Below are 17,281 nucleotides of genomic sequence, written 5' to 3' on the forward strand. Positions count from 1 at the left end.
TTTTATGGTATTAAAGGGCCAGTCACTGGAACGTCTGATGATTTTTAGCTCATATTTGGTATGTATAGAAATACCAAAAAGAGCTTATATGGTGAGTCGGTGGCATCTGGGTATGTCTGTATGTGGGTATGTATGTGCGGATGTATGTCCGTCGCACGCAAAAGCTCCCATACCACCAAAGCTACCATCTCAGTATTTGGTGTACAGGTAGATGCAGGGGTTGAGATTTGATGTTGTTCAAATGGACACGTCAGTGTCAAAAATGTGCAAATGAGGTAAGGAAAAGGGAAATCCTGCTAATGTGCAGGAGTGGTGGCATGCCAGTGACTGAAACAGGCTACTCCACTGACCTTGAGTCATTTCCTGTCATTGTTTATGAACTGTTACATTAACAGACCTGCTCAAACTAAGTGGAACTAGCTGTTTCTGCTATGCATGCTGCTAAAGTTGACCTCCAGCACCTACAGTTTCAGACGTTATTTACTTTTGTCATTCTTGTTTTTCTGGTTTAAATATTTTTTGTTGTTTTTCTGGTTGTACTGTGCATAAATCATTGTCATAACATCAACGTAGAATTTTCCTGCACTGAACAGATAGAAATAACATTTATTGTTGATCTTTGGTACAAATACTGGCATGTACCAATTCTGATCAAATGTGAGCGACACCGTATAATTGCGGTATTTTTTTCACTATTTTGTTTTTATTAAATTTGTCTGTTGCATATTCTTGTTCTACTGTCCAATGCATGTTGTAACAGCTACCACTTACCCAATCAATACAGCATCCATAAATGTGTAAAATGCACTGTTATTGTTTCTATACATGTAAATTTGAATTCTAGTCTGGGCCAGAGTTCACCTGTCAACAATAACAATGCAGTCTACACATGTACAGGCTGAGCTGACAAAAAGAATACTGAGTATCTCAACATGCTTTCAGGAGTAGAACAAGAAACTGTAGTAGAAATAAAAAAAATAAAATGGGGAAAAAATCATCAAGAGTGACAGCTATTGGCCAATTCTCAGTTCTGCAGTGACACAAACAATTCAATTGTCGGACTGGATCCTACCACAAAATAAATTAATATGCACATGTACTTCATAATACACTTTTCTTTTGGCCATACGGCTGACCGGTAGCCATATTGTACTATGCTGCAACACAAAATCTGTACAATTTACATGTCATCCAATGTGCTACACTTTAGCAATACTACTTCTTGTAGGTATGGCTGTGAGTATATGGCAGGGGACTCAAAAATAGCCACCTGGTAGCAGTATTGATTTTATTTCAAAAACTTGACATGGAGGTGTGTATATTCTGGATTAGCCCTGCGTACGATGCTGTGTGTTCCGCTACAGCTAATCGCCCCGTGAGCGGGGCGATTAGCTGTAGCGGAACACACACAGCATCGTACGCAGGGCTAATTCCGGATGCGCTATTTTGCGGGTTGCGGGCTGCGGGTTGCGCGCATAAAAAAATGCGTGATTTTCGGTATTATTTTCGCTTGTAGTTAGAATAAATGCTAAAAGAGAGTCTAGATGTATTTATTTATGGAATAAAAGCCGTGAACTTCTTGAATAATGCCGTTATTTCAGCTTACATCTGGTAAAGCGCCACCAACGTCAGAATAGTCCACTTCCCATCCAACATTCGCCGTTGCACAGCGCACTGCCGATCGAAGCTTTCGAAATGATAGGACTGAACACGGATGAGTAATAATATGAACACATGGCAGATTTCACAACAACTCGCTATATTAACTTTTTATGTTATGATTAGGATGGATAGTTTAAAAGTAAGTTTCGGATCGTTGACAGCACAGATGAACTGGGAGATGAACTTCAGTTCGTTGAAACTCGACACGCCTAATAATTTGTTACTTTTTCATAGAATGCCATGCCCTTCTCACACTTCAGATTAGTTCAACCGCCGATAAAAGCACAACTTTCAGAATCGTTTTCAATGCCGTTTAAAATTATTTTATTGTGGTGAACACGATAATAGTCCTAGGAAACTTTTCATAGTCACGCTGGATCAAATGCATATGGAGCGACTATCATGCTGCAGGTGCAAGTCATAGAATATGTTCATGATATTAGGGATACTGTACGATAGACCTGATCATGATTATTGATAATAGACACCTTCTAAAGGTTTATTTCTTATATACTTAATGCCATATTACATATATTAGAAATCTAGCCACAATTCTAAAAACCCGCAGCCCGCAACCCGCAGCCCGCAACCCGCACTTTAGCAGATACCGACCAGGACTCCTTAGGCCAATTCAGACTCTGAGCAATTTTCTCAAAATGAAGGAAATAATTATCAACATCCTTTTCTTGGAAAGGGGGGAACTAACCTGAAATGCTTAGTGATGTCAAAACGTTAACCGTCTGAAGGGAAAAATTTTCCTGACTTTCCAAGCTCCAAACGTCTCATTTCTAACTGTAGTCGATGTTCTTCTAATTCTCTTTCCTTTTCTCTCTGTCTTTCTTCCATGTGCAATCTTTCCTGCCTTTCCCTTTCTTCCATTTGCAATTCTTTTTCTTTCATTTGTAATTCTTTTTCTTTCATTTGTAATGCTTTTTCTTTTTCTAATGCCAATTTTTTAAGCTCGAAATCTTCCTGTATTTCCAATTCCAATTTTCTAAGTTTAAAGGAAGACTCAGGCTCATAATCATGCAAGACGGATTCCTCAAATTTGCCTACACTGACTAAATATTTGACAATATTGAACTGAATTTCCTTCTTGCGCATAGATCTCTTGACTTCTACTTTAAGGAAATCGGCCAGTGCGATGAGGTTGTCTTTTTTGAGGGAATCAAATGCATCCTGATCAAGGTCATCCATAAATTCGTCTGGCTTGAATTCCGCCATGATCGAATTTCGCTGAGTTCACACTGTACAGTAGTTTTGAAAAGGCTTTCAAAATGTTGTCAAACGGCTCAAAATGTTCGTCTCCCGGACGAGCCCCCAATTTTGTTACGTGCAGAGAAAACGAACAAAAGGGTGAACTCAGCAGTTAACGTTTAAACAAAATTTATTACGAAAATAAATCTAATTGCTAAGTCAGGGATAGAGTACAAGCTTAAAAAGTGTACAGACTACTTATCTCAGCTGGGACGGCAAAGCTCCAGTCTCAGAGTTGTAACAGTCTGTCGGATGAATGAACAGTCCTTTGGCTTGCAGGTTTGAAGTTGCACAAAGTCCACAGTATAAATCCAGCGTTGGCAGTTAAGGTCTTGAAAAGTCTTGAGAATGACTACTGCTGGAGTTTCCAAACACTTGTAGTAACACACATGAGACATGATCCCAAAAGTCTGCCTGGAAGCTGTGCACGTCCCTTTTTATACCCATGTGCTTACATAAAGGCATATGAGAACAATCTAGAACTTTTATTGACATGCTAATTACTGTTCTAAAATTATCTCTCTTACACAACTAATTAAATTTCCAGAACATTCTGAACATGACTAATTAAATTCAAGGTTGTGAGGTCATTAAGGGCAGTGACCTTGAGAATGTTCTAGACTACTTGAACTCAGGTCATGATAAGTGTGGGGGAAGTGACCTACATAACAATTTTAATACAATTGCTGATGACACGTACTTCATTCTACTATGACTGATGGAAAGCTTTGTGTTGGCAGCAGAAAGCTGAAAGCTTGCATGTATGTCAGTGAAATCAGCATTTTGTAAGAGTACCAGCCAGTCAATGTTTTAAACTTAACTACATCTTAATTTCACAAACTTGTAGCCCTAGGTTAAGGGATGAGTCAGTTCAATGATGTAGACCTTTTTCCAGTTATCCCACAATGCATTGCTTGAGCAATGCAAAACTTCCTACACGCTTGAAACAAAACATGATTTTTGTTATATACACATTGTTGTATCACATTGTCCAGTAATATAATTCATAATGCCAAAATAGTTTGGTTCATTGTATTTCAATCAGCGACGAATGTATCATCCAGGGTAGTATCAGCCACAATTGCTGTAAGTTACTTGTCCTCACATAGAACACATCATGGGACCTGTAAGAGGACTATATCTATGTAAGGAGGATGCTAAAACTACTGCTTAGACCACTCAGAAATGACAGAGTTGATTGATTCATCAAATATGATAAAAAATACTTAATATTATACATTTTGATGGACAGGTCTTTACTATCTCTGTATGGCATTAAAGAGAAAAAAAATCATATCTGTAAATTGCCCACCCTATTTTTTTTCTGTTCATTAGCACTACCATTTATCCATATTGAGAACTCAACCCGGAAACAGCTTGTAAGGTTTACTATATGAGTTGTTTAGGATTTTTGTCAATCAGGATAGTACACTATATATATTTTCAATAGCAATAAGGTTTCTCCACAAGATGATTTGGAGGGGTTGGCCAACGCTCTGTTTTTTCAAGCAATAAACACATACATATACAAGTGAATACATTTTTACAATAAAGGCATATGCTAATTATGCATTGTTATGTAAATTGTCAACCATCTGTATTTTTGAAAAAAGCTTTTTTTTTAAAGTACCATACAGAGGTTTGCATACATCAAAATATTTAATATTTATCTATCATGTTTCATGAATACATTAATTGTTTGCTTTCACCAATTTTTGGACATGAATGATGGGAAGGCAAAGAAGAATGTATGCAAATCAGGTTAAGAAACTCTCATACCATCAACTTTGAACTGTTGGAAGTTTTGAATTAGTAAATAATATTTACGAAAAAATTTCCTTTCAAAACAATTCCTGCTAGTAGACCTAGAGGTATAGTGTGCCTATATATATGATTTGAAAAGAGTAAAGTTTGTATGTTGACACGAGCATTATTGGCCTTATGTTTCCAACCTTACAGTATTGATGTTAGATTGTACGTGTTTATCATAATTGCATGATTGGTTCTATGAGTGTCTTTCTGTTGACAGCTGGATTGGATTTTGGAAACGTGATTTTATTTTCCTTTGAATATCTTGGGCTGGGAGAATACGAACTTTGAAATTATGATGATTTATACATGACATTTTTAGAGATTAAAAATATATGTACAAACAGATGCAGTTATAAATGCATCTGTAGATCTGTAAATCTGTTACATGGATAAGCAGATTTTTAAGTACATTATTTCCTAACTCTTAAAGATATTCAGCATGAATACATGTAACTTTAGAGGACAAATTTATAAGTTAGAGTGAAAGATTCGGCTCACACGACCTCTGACCCAGTCAGAGGTCAAGGAGCACCTTGGACAGGGCTGAATCTTGTAGCCTCTTGTACAGTGTACTCCAAAAGAAGAATAACTGTTGTCCATGGTTGTATTGTTGCATAATTCCTCATAGTGTAAATATTTGAAGTGGAAAATGTGTGCTGTGTTTTTACAAATTTACAACAGTGACAGGGTTGTATTGAGTGAGATTCACCAATCATGTAGTGTTGAGGAGACTGCTTTGACTGTAAATCGATGGACATTGTTATGTAGGTCATTTCCCCCACACTCATCATGACCTGAGTTCAATTAGTCTAGAACATTCTCAAGGTCACTGCCCTTGATGACCTAACAACCTTGAATTCAATTAGTCATGTTTGGAATGTTCTGGAAAGTTGATTAGTTGTGTAAGGGAGATAATTTTAGAACAGTAATTAGCATGTCAATAAAAGTTCTAGATTGTTCTTATATGCCTTTATAAAAAGGACGTGCTCAGCTTCCAGTCAGACTTTTGGGATCGTGTCTCTTGTCCGTTACTAAACTCCAGCAGTAGTCATTCTCAAGACTTTTCAAGACCTTCACTGCCAACGCTGGATTTATACTGTGGACTTTGTGCAGCTTCAAGCCTGCAAGGACTGTTCATTCATCCAACTGACTGTTACAACTCTGAGACTGGAGCTTTGCCGTCCCAGCTGAGATAAGTAGTCTGTACACTTTTAAAGCTTGTACTCTATCCCTGACTTAGCAATTAGTTTTATTTTCGTAATAAATTTTGTTTAAACGTTAACTGCTGAGTTCATCCTTTTGTTCGTTTTCTCTGCACGTAACAAATTGGGGGCTTGTCCGGGATACGAATATTTTGAGCCGTTTGACAACATTTTGCCTACCTTTTCAAAACTACTTTACACTGTGAACTCAGCGAAATTCAATCATGGCGGAATTCAAGCCAGACGAATTTATGGATGACCTCGATCAGGACACATTTAATTCCCTCAGAAAAGACAACCTCATAGCACTGGCAAATTTCCTTAAAGTAGATGTCAAAAGATCTATGCGCAAGCGGGAAATACAGTTCAAGATTGCAAAACATTTAGTTAATTCTGGCCATTTTGAGGAGTCTGCTTTAAAAGATTATGAGCCTGAGTCCTCCTTCGAACTCAAAAAATTAGAATTAGAAATACAGGCAGATTTGGAGCTTAAGAAATTGGAATTAGAAAAGGAAAAATTACAAATGAAAGAAAAAGAATTGCAAATGGAAGAAAGACAGAAAGAAAAAGAAAGGCAGGAAAGATTAGAAATGGAAGAAAGACAGAGAGAAAAAGAATTGCGATTAGAAGAACAGCGATTACAGGTAGAAATAAAACGTTTAGAGCTTGGACAGTCAGGAAAATTCTTCCCTTCAGACAAGTTTGACATCACTAAGCATTTCAGGTTAGTTCCCCCTTCCAAGAAAAGGATGTTGACAAATATTTTCTCCATTTTGAGAAAATTGCTCAGAGTCTGAATTGGCCTAAGGAGTCCTGGTCTATGCTTTTGCAAGGCTTTGGTGGGTAAAGCCAGAGAAATTTACATTCAGTTGTCAGTAGAGCAGGCTTCAAATTATGATTCTGTGAAGGAATTAATTCTCAAGGGCTATGAGTTGGTGCCTGAAGCTTACCGTCAGAAATTTAGGGATTGTGAGAAGGTGAAGGATCAAACTTATGTTGAATTTGCTCGAACAAAAGAACAACTGTTTGATCGTTGGTGTTCTTCTGAAAAGGTCAGTCAGAATTATGACAAATTACGACAACTTGTTTTGATTGAGGAATTTAAAAGGTGCATCCGGAGTGACATCAAGACGTTTATCAATGAACAAAAGGCAGATACATTGGAGGTTGCTGCACGTTTGGCCGATGATTATTCATTGACCCACAAATCTTCATTTCTCAGCAAACCATCCCAGTCCTTTTCATACAGAAACAATGCAGGTAAATTTAACTCGTCCTTTTCATTCAAGAATTTTTCAAAGGACAGTAGGAAATCAAATGACAACAGTTCACAGAGTTCAAGTAACACTCCCACATCATCGGATCCCAAGTCTCAATCTCCTTCTGACAAACAGTTTGGTACACTTTCTTGTAATTATTGTAAGAAAGACGGCCATTTAATGTCAGATTGTTTCAAATTGATAAGAAAACGTGAAGGTCAAAGTGGTCAAAGTGGATCTAAGCCCACCGGCTTTATTTCTTCATCAACTCAATTAGAGTCTAATAATGTGTGCAACACATTTTCTGAGGTTAAATCCCTCTTATCCCCAATTAATGAGGTCAAGGTCAATTCTTCTCAAGATAGCATTATGGGTATTTTCGAGCCATTTATTCATAATGGTTTTATATCACTTTCTAGTGATTTCTCTTCCGCTACCCCTGTCAAAATTTTAAGAGATACCGGGCTTCCCAGTCTCTTTTGTTGGCAGATACCCTGCCGTTTTCTGAAAAGTCATTTTCAGGTTCTAAAGTTCTTATTAAGGGGGTAGATTGTAATGACTACATTCCTGTTCCTCTCCATAATGTATATTTGTCTTCGGACTTTGTTTCTGGACCTGTGACTTTAGGTATTAGGCCTTTTTTGCCTTTTGAAGGGATTCACCTTCTTCTTGGAAACGACCTTGCTGGGGACAAGGTCATACTAATCCACTTGTGACTGATAATCCTACTTTAGATCAGGATCCAGAGCCAATTGAACAAGAGATACCCGATTTTTTCCTTCATGTGCCATTACTCGAGCCATGTCAAAGAAAACTTCCGAGAATCAAAATACTCTCAAAAATAATGTCACAGATGTTGACTTAAATGACACCTTTCTCAGTCAGGTGTTTGACACGGATCATTCCGTTATCCCTCGTGGATTTGAAACTTCCAGTAAAACTTCTGCTGACCAAAGTCAGACATTTTCTAGATCAAATCTCATTGCAGAACAACACAAAGACCCAGATATTTTGTCTTTGTTTGACAGGGTAGATAATGAAGGTAAAACTTCAGATAGCTCTGTTTCCTATTATACAAAATCTGGTATTCTCATGCGTAAATGGAGACCTCCAGACGTTTTGGTTGATGACGATTGGGCTATAAAACATCAAATTGTGGTTCCAAAGCCCTACCGTGCTGAAATATTGCGCCTGGCCCATGAAACCCCCTGGGCTGGTCACTTAGGAGTCAGGAAAACTTATCATAAAATTCTCAGTCACTTTTATTGGCCTAATCTCAGGCAGGATTAGCACATTTCTGTAAAACTTGTCACACATGTCAAATGGTAGGAAAGCCAAATCAGACCATTCCAAAGGCCCCTTTACAGCCAATTCCTGCATTTCAAGAACCATTTAGTAGGATACTAATAGACTGTGTTGGGCCCCTACCAAAACAAGATCAGGAAATGAGTACATGCTGACAATAATGTGTACATCAACTCGGTTCCCAGAAGCCATACCACTGAGAAATATAAAGACAAAGACTATAGTGAAAGCTTTAGTCAAATTTTTCACTTTATTTGGCCTCCCTAAATGTGTCCAGTCCGATCAAGGCTCCAACTTTATGTCTGGAATTTTCAACAAGTAATGGATCAGCTAGGCATTAAACAGTATAGGTCATCCGCCTATCATCCAGAAAGTCAGGGTGCTCTTGAGCGATTTCATCAAACTTTGAAAACATGATTAGGACCTACTGTTTTGACACAGAGAAGCAGTGGGATGAAGGAATTCATTTTTTGCTCTTTGCTGTTAGAGAGTCAATTCAGGAGTCTCTTGGTTTTAGCCCATTTGAGCTTGTATTTGGACATACAGTCCGTGGCCCACTTGAGCTCGTTAAAGAGAAATTCCTATCAGACGATGATCATTGTCTGAATATTTTGCAATATGTGTCAGATTTTCGTACGAAACTCTCTAAAGCATGTGAATTAGCCAGAGAAAATCTTGAGTCATCTCAGCAGTCAATGAAAACCAAATATGATAAAAGCACCTCAAAACGGAAGTTTAAACCAGGTCAAAAAGTTCTTGTTCTACTTCCAATTCCTGGCAAACCACTCCATGCTCGTTACTTTGGGCCATACCTAATTGATAAGAAATTGAGTGATTTAAATTACATCATAATAACACCTGACAGGCGAAAACAAAACAGCTATGTCACATAAATATGCTTAAGCCATATTTGGATAGGGATAATCCTACTATAACTCAGCCTGTCAGTGCAGTCAGTTCAAACCATTATGAAGATAGTGATACTGAAACTGACTTGAGTGAAAATACTCTAAACTCAAAGCTGGGCTCGGTCAAGCTTCAGAACTCAGAAATCCTGGAGAAGCTGGAGTCTACAAAGTTGGCACACCTCGAGCCAGAACAACAACAACAGGTGAAAGAACTGCTCCACGAATATAAACACCTGTTTCAAGATGTTCCAACGAGGACGAACGTCATCTATCACGACGTTGATGTTGGGGACAGTAAGCCTGTAAAACAACATCCATACAGACTGAATCCAACAAAAGCGAAATATCTACAGGAAGAAGTCAAATACCTGCTGGACAATGACTTCATTGAACCCAGTAAAAGTAACTGGAGTTCGCCGTGCATACTTGTTCCCAAATCAGATCACAGTTATCGTATGTGCACGGACTTTAGGAAGGTCAACGCTTAAACAAAGACAGACACTTTCCCAATCCCGAGGATTGATGACTGCATCGACCAAGTGGGAAAAGCCAAGTATGTGACGAAATTTGACCTACTGAAGGGATTTTGGCAAGGTCCCTCTGACGGATCGTGCTCGTGAAATATCCGCCTTTGTTACACCAGACGGATTGTTCCAGTACAAGGTGATGCCATTCGGAATGAAGAACTCTCCGGCAACGTTCCAACGGATGATCAACGACGTCATATCCGGGCTAGACGGATGTGCAGCTTACGTTGACGACGTCGTCCTGTATAGTGACACCTGGGAGGAACACATCAAGCTCATGCGGAAGTTCTTTGAGAGACTGAGTAAAGCAATGTTGACTGTCAACCTTGCCAAATCTGAGTTTGGTTGGGCGAGGGTAACTTACCTCGGACATACTGTAGGACAGGGTGAGGTAAAACCTGTTGATGCCAAAATCAGTGCCATTTCAAGTTTTCCCATACCAAACTGCAAACGACAACTGATGCGCTTTCTCAGTATGGCTGGTTACTACAGAAAATTCTGTCCAAATTTCTCCACAATTACTGAGCCTTTGACTAACTTACTTAAAAAGAAAGTAAAGTTTGTTTGTTCAGAGCAATGCCAACAGGCATTTGATACACTTAAAGCCATACTTCAAAGTGCTCCAGTGTTGTCTGCACCAGATTTCACTTTGCCATTCAAATTAGCTGTGGATGCTAGTGATACGGCTGCTGGTGCTGTTTTATTGCAAGAGGATAGTCATGGTGTAGATCATCCTGTTTGCTATTTTTCACGCAAATTTAACAAATCCCAGAGAAACTACTCTACAATTGAAAAAGAGTGTTTATCTTTGATATTAGCTTTACAGCATTTTGAAGTTTATGTTACTTCTTCAAATCAGCCAATAGTGGTTTATATTGATCACAACCCTCTTGTTTTTCTGCAGAAATTTAAAGGCAAAAATCAGAGATTGCTAAGATGGAGTTTAATGTTACAGGAGTTTAATCTTGACATTAGACATATCAAAGGCAGAGACAATTTAATTGCAGACTGTCTCTCTCGTATTTAGAGTTTATTGTTGTTCACTTTCAAGAAATTTTACTTAAGAGTAAAACAAAATTTGAGTACTTAAATCTTTTCAAGATTACATTTGTAAAAGAAAGATTTTTCTTTGAAAAATTTTCTTTTTTTAAAGAGGGGGTGTGTTATGTAGGTCATTTCCCCCACACTCATCATGACCTGAGTTCAATTAGTCTAGAACATTCTCAAGGTCACTGCCCTTGATGACCTAACAACCTTGAATTCAATTAGTCATGTTTGGAATGTTCTGGAAAGTTGATTAGTTGTGTAAGGGAGATAATTTTAGAACAGTAATTAGCATGTCAATAAAAGTTCTAGATTGTTCTTATATGCCTTTATAAAAGGGACGTGCTCAGCTTCCAGTCAGACTTTTGGGATCGTGTCTCTGTGTGTTACTAAACTCCAGCAGTAGTCATTCTCAAGACTTTTCAAGACCTTCACTGCCAACGCTGGATTTATACTGTGGACTTTGTGCAGCTTCAAGCCTGCAAGGACTGTTCATTCATCCAACTGACTGTTACAACTCTGAGACTGGAGCTTTGCCGTCCCAGCTGAGATAAGTAGTCTGTACACTTTTGAAGCTTGTACTCTATCCCTGACTTAGCAATTAGTTTTATTTTCGTAATAAATTTTGTTTAAACGTTAACTGCTGAGTTCACCCTTTTGTTCGTTTTCTCTGCACGTAACAACATAAAGATAATTTTTACAGAATACAAAGTGTATATTTTTCAACTTAATAAATAATGATAAGAATTGAAAGGAATTGATGAGTATTTACAGTTTTTTCAGTTTGTCCCTCTAATAGACAAAGTCCGACAATCAGTCGGGTGCAGTGTCAATTTGTGAATAGAAAAATCAATCTGACAGTGCAATCATCATATTCATCCTGTGTGAAAATGCCAATCATATGCGAATTACTGATGATGTGTTCAAATAGTATTGATAAAATGCGAAACTCTACCTTTTTCAATCTCCAAATATTTACTACCATTTGTGATCCATCATTCACAAAAATATTTCAATGATATTCAAAAAAAAACAGCCTTCCTACAGGTGCTATACTTTCAAAGAACTTAACTTCCTTGAGTAATTACTGAACGTTGGTGCTGTATTTCTGCCCTTAACAAAAAGACTTGGCTACAAAAACATTAAGCATGTATTCCGCTAATGTTATATAAATACCAGTGTACACAGTGTAGTAACTTTCACCATAGACTGAACATGGGTTATGATGTCACTTGTAAATTTTTGCATAGATTGTGAACTAAATATGGGTTTCCAGAGAGTGTTTATGTAAGAAGAGATTACAACATGTAAAATATGATTTGTTAATCATAATCATTATTTATCAATAATCATAATTATAACAATGGGAGTTTCCAGAAGGTATTTACACAAAATAGACGACATTTTAAAGGTTTTATTATTCAGTAACATTCATATTCATAATTTATTAATATTCATAAATAATTTTTTATCATAACAGGAAAAAATCAACTCAAACAATGTCTAATTGGCCTGTGCAAGTTGCTCAACAAGATGTGAAATATGAATGAATTCGTATTTCATTAATGTCGCGAACATCTCTCTTCGTAGTAGCATATTTTGTCCTCCCAACATTGAGTGATGCCTCAATGTAGTCAGACATCTTGATGCTCCCCGAAGTTAGTGGGAGACTTTAGTTTAACAAGTCATTGACAATGACATAGTCCCCACTTGTAATAGGAGTATTAGACTTGATGGGGCAGGGAAATGTGGTCATTAAGAAGTATCACTGGAGTGTATATGTTGAAATCTATGGGCACATAGGTCTATGTCGTTGTTCCCAATTTGAAACACATGAGGCATGTCTTAGTTATGGTTCTAAATCGGTAAAAAAGATCAGACCTCTAGCTGTATTGGCCAGCCAAGAAATACATATGCGCATAATAATGAGGTACAAGATGTGACATCTTAAGGTCTAATATCCTATCAGAATTGGAGGGTATAGAACTTGTGGTTACTGAGTTATGCATATATATGTATAATCAAGGCCAAAGGTCATAGGGTCACTTGACATTTAGAAAAAAAATTGTATTGCTAATTAATCACTATATGCCAAAAATTAGACCTCTAGCTCTATTCCCTTGCCCAGAATTAGATGTGTGCATAATTAATAAGGTAAAGCGTGTGTTGTCATAAGGTCTCCTACCCTACTAAATATAAAGGACATAGCACTGGTGGTTACGTATTTATCGACATAAACGTATATTTCAGGTCAAAGGTAATCGAGGTCACATGACATTGGGTAAAAAAATTTCTATCTTACAGTTATCCCTATATACCAAAAATCAGACATCCAGCTCTATGGGTTTGCTCAGAATTAGATATATGCATAATTAATGAGGTACAGTATGAAGCATCATAAGGTCTCCCATCATACCATATATGAAGGGTGTACCACTTGTGGTTATTGAGTTCTGGACAAATATGTATATTTGAGGTCAAAGGTCAATAAGGTCATATGACATTTTGTCAAAAAAATTGTATTGCTAAGTTATCGCTATATACCAAAAATCAGACCTCTAGCTCTATTGGCTCGCTCAAAATTAGATATGCGCATAGTTAATGAGGTACATTATGTCGCGTCATAAGGTGTCCAATCACACCATATATGAAGGGTGTACCACTTGTGGTTATTGAGTTATGGACAAATATGTATATTTCAGGTCAAAGGTCACCAAGGTCATATGACATTTTGTCAAAAAAATTGTATTGCTAAGTTATCGCTATATACCAAAAATCAGACCTTTAGCTCTATTGGCTCGCTCAAAATTAGATATGCGCATAATTAATGAGGTACAATATGTCGGGTCATAAGGTGTCCAATCACACCATAAATGAAGGGTGTTGCACTTCTGGTTACTGAGTTATGGACAAATATGTATATTTGAGGTCAAAGGTCACCAAGGTCACATGGCATTTTGTCAAAAAAATTGTATTGCTAAGGGACTGGTCAGTTTCTTCGGCCTGGGGGGGCCGGTGGATTATTTTTTGCCGACGTAAAAAAGTGGCTGACCCCCCTATTCCAAATTTTGAAAACAGGGTGACCCCCCCCTATTCCAAATTTCAAAAACACGGTGACCCCCCCTCCCCCCCCCCCCCCCCCCCCGGCGCGCGACATAGGTAAAACAAAAGGTGGACATAAATCATATATATATATATATATATATATATATATATATATATATATATATATATATATATATATATATATATATGTATTATATTTTACATTTTACATATATTTATACTTTAAATAGTCATTCTATGTTTTAATGAAATTGTTGACATGTCAGTTGTAAGATAGGAATTTCAAAGTGTCAATCTTAAAGTTTGAATACAGTACATTTTGAATGAGCTGTATTTTGAATGACCTGTGAATGTATTTCACACTTTCTATGCTTAACCAGATGTCCTGAACTGTTGTACAGAAATGGATGTCAATCATTAATATCAAAGAGGAAAAAGCAGTGAATCAAAAACTTTGATGGGTGTTGAGACTTGCCAACCATCCAATTAAATATCCTGAGGAGCCATAGAGAGCTTTTTTAGCCAAATCTGATGTGTACAGTGTCTGAGAGGACCTTTTCTTGTACCATTGAAACCATAAAAGCACAGCTAATAATGACAAAAACTGCCTTTTTTAACTGTTATTTTGTTCATAAAAAAGCATCTTTCTACAGAAAACCTGTGACACAAAGGAAAATAATTTGCATCAATGAGAAGGAAAGATATCTTGTCATTTTCCTATCTCTAAAATAAGTCACTGTATCAAATATATATTGTGAAATATTTGTGCATGTTGCTTTCTCATACTGAATTCTCATAGAGAGAACAGAAAAGTATCAGGAATTTGTCATCCTTTTCATATGAAATGCAGATTTCATAATGGTACACTTTCACTTAGCAAACATCAAGATATCTCTCATTTATTATAGTATGGCGCCCGAAGGGCGCGCCTAAAAATATGAAACACCCTGATATCTCTGATATATATGCCTTGTATATTAAAGTCATGCACCTGAAGGGCATGTTAAATGCTGAATAATGTCTGATATATTAAAGTAATGAGCTTGAAGAGCACACTGAAAAATATCTCTGATGTATGTATGCTTGATATGTTAAAGTTGGGCGTGCTGAAAAATATGACTTATTATTAAAGTTATGCGCCCAAAGGGCGCGCCTAAAAATACAACTGAATGATGAAATTTGTGGCTGACACTAGCATTTTAGGCAATGATGAGCCTGTGTCAAAATTCAAAAACACACTGACCCCCCCCCCTATTGGGCATTTCAAAAACATGATGACCCCCCCCTATCACCAAAGTCAAAAACAGGGTGACCCCCCCCCCCATGAATCCACCGGCCCCCCCCCCAGGCCGAAGAAACTGACCAGTCCCTAAGTTATCCCTATATAACAAAAATCAGACTTCTAGCTCTATTTGCCCGTTCAAAATTAGATATGCGCATAATTAATGAGGTACAATATGTGGCGTCATAAGCTGTCCCATCATACCATATTTGAAGGGTGTAGCACTTGTGGTTACTGAGTTATGGACAAATATATATATTTGAGGTCAAAGGTCACCAAGGTCAAGTGACATTTTGTCAAAATATCTGAGATATCTGCTTGAACGGATGGACTCACGGATGGACTCACGGACGGACATGACCCAATCTATAAGCCCCCTGGACTTCATCCGTGGGGACTAAAAACTGTGTCACTGCATCCTTTTTGCAATATGAATATGATGAGAAACTAAATTTTTATTTTTCTTGGCCTTATACATGGGAGTCTATGGAGACTGCCTTATACATGGGAGTCTATGGAGATGAAAACTAAAAAGTCCTCTAACACAGCCAAATTTGATCGCATTGTGAAACAAATCGACGTGCATCTGTATGGGGTAGGGTGCTATCCTTGTGCAAAGTTTGAAAGAAATTGACCTGGGCATGTCTGAGATGTCTGCTTGAACGGACGGACGGACGGACGCAAGCACAGACATGACCAAACCAACACCGCTTCAGAACGAGTGCGCATGCGCGAGCTTACATTCACAGCGAAGATTTCGCGGGAAAAGTCATGCCTTCTTCGCTTTTTGTCTTCAAAATCTTTAGTTCTGTCTTGGAATAAATACATGAAAATATTCTAGAAAGTGTTTACACCAATAACAAGTCATCGTTGATGACACAGTCCCCACTTGTTAATGGGTACTTTGATTACAGGTCCTTAGAGAGGATAAAGTCCTCTTCATTAGGTCTGTGATAAAAATACTTTTGAATAAATTCGCTTGATACATGTCTGAGTTGTAGTTCAGGACATGAAAAAATCGTAATAAAATGGCCACATGGTGGCCGTATTGGATCGTATCACAAAACAAATAAATGTGCATATGTATGACATACCGGTAGGTCAATATCCTTGTAACAAATTTGATTAAAATTGGTTGAGATATGCCTGAGTTATGGCTTGTACATGAAAAAATCATAACAAAATGGCCGCACAGCGGCCATATTGGATCATATCACAAAACAAATTGATGTGTATAGCTATGACATTGGTCAATGTCCTTGTACCAACGTTGAATAAAATCTGTTGAAACATGCCTGAGTAATGGCTCTGTACATGAAAAAATCGTAACAAAATGGCTGCACGGCGGCCATATTGGATCGTATCACAAAACAAATTGATGTGTATAGCTATGACATTGGTCAATGTCCTTGTACCAACTTTGAATAAAATCTGTTGAAACATGCCTGAGTAATGGATCTGTACATGAAAAAATTGTAACAAAATGGCCGCACGGCGGCCATATTGGATTGTATCACAAAAAAAATTGATGTGTATAGCTATGACATTGGTCAATGTCCTTGTACCAACTTTGAATAAAATCTGTTGAAATATGCCTGAGTAATGGCTCTGTACATGAAAAAATCGTAACAAAATGGCCGCCTGGTGGCCATATTGGATTGTATCACAAAAAAAATTGACGTGCATATCTATGACATTGGTCAATGTCCTTGTACCAACTTTGAATAAAATCTGTTGAAATATGCCTGAGTAATGGCTCTGTACATGAAAAAATCGTAACAAAATGGCCACCTGGTGGCCATATTGGATCGTATCACAAAACAAATCGACATGCATATCTATGACATTGGTCAATGTCCTTGTACCAACTTTGAATAAAATCAGTTGAAACATGCCTGAGTTATGGCTCTGTACATGAAAAAATCGTAATAAAATGGCCGCCTGGCAGCCATATTGG

This window comes from Ptychodera flava, unplaced genomic scaffold (assembly GCF_041260155.1).
Source record: "Ptychodera flava strain L36383 unplaced genomic scaffold, AS_Pfla_20210202 Scaffold_112__1_contigs__length_238456_pilon, whole genome shotgun sequence".
In the NCBI taxonomy this organism is placed as follows: Eukaryota; Metazoa; Hemichordata; class Enteropneusta; family Ptychoderidae; genus Ptychodera; species Ptychodera flava.